Genomic DNA, 1,147 nt, shown 5'->3' with positions numbered 1-1,147 from the left:
CCCGGCACAGCTCCCGCCGGTGCTGCCACGGGGGGCACGCGTGGGGGCAGGCAATGAGGGATCGGGGGCATGGAATGGGTTAAATGGGGTGGGATGAGATGGGATGGGATAGGATTGGGATTGGGATAGGATTGAGATTGGGATAGGATTGGGATTGGGATGGGTTTGGGGTGGGATGGACTGGGGTGGGACTGGGATAATGGGATGGGATTGGGATAATGGGATGGGATGAGGAGAGATGGGGTGGGATGGGGAGAGATGGGGTGGGATGGGGAGGGATGAGGCGGGATTGGGATAATGGGATGGGACTGGGATGAGGTGGGGTGGAATTAGGATAATTGGATGGGATGGGGAGGGGTGTGATTGGGATTAGGGTGGGTGGGATGAGCATGGGATCGGGATGGGGATGGAAAGGAACAGAATATCCCCCCCTCACCTCCTGCATGGCCTCGTAGGCGGAATCCGGGGATTGGGGGGTGTCCATGGCCACCTCCAGCATGGCCTGCCCCAGGATCGGGGGGTACACCGACATTCCCCACGTGTAGAAACCCCGCAGGACGCTCCGGTCCACGTTCACCAGGTCGAAAAATCCCGCCCGGAACCCTCCCCTGGGACACAGCGAGATGGGAAGCACCGGGAAAGGGGCGGGAAAGGGCGGGATTTGGGGGAGGGATTTGGGGGGGCGGATCCCACTCACCCCGCCATCCCTTTGGACAGGGAGTAGAAGGAGATGAGCTGGACCGAGGAGGAGAGAGGAGCCCCCGCCTCCCCCAGCACCCGGCGGAACGACAGGAACGGCCGCGAGGGGTCAAAACAGCGTTCCTGCTGCACCTGGAATGGGATAATGGGCATGGGAATGGGAGAATGGGCATGGGAATGGGATAACGGGGATGGGAACGGGATAATGGGGATGGGAATGGGATAATGGGAATGGGATAATGGGGATGGGAATGGGATAACAGGGATGGGAATGGGATAACAGGGATGGGAACGGGATAATGGGGATGGGAATGGGATAATGGGCATGGGAATGGGATAATGGGGATGGGAATGGGATAACGGGGATGGGAATGGGATAATGGGCATGGGAATGGGATAATGGGGATGGGAATGGGATAATGGGCATGGGAATGGGATAATGGGCATG

The sequence above is a fragment of the Empidonax traillii genome, unplaced genomic scaffold (genome assembly GCF_003031625.1).
Source record: "Empidonax traillii isolate 1590-97213 ecotype Southwest subspecies unplaced genomic scaffold, ASM303162v1 scaffold2771:size18262, whole genome shotgun sequence".
Classification (NCBI taxonomy): Eukaryota; Metazoa; Chordata; class Aves; order Passeriformes; family Tyrannidae; genus Empidonax; species Empidonax traillii.
Note: the sequence above shows the minus strand (reverse complement) of the source record.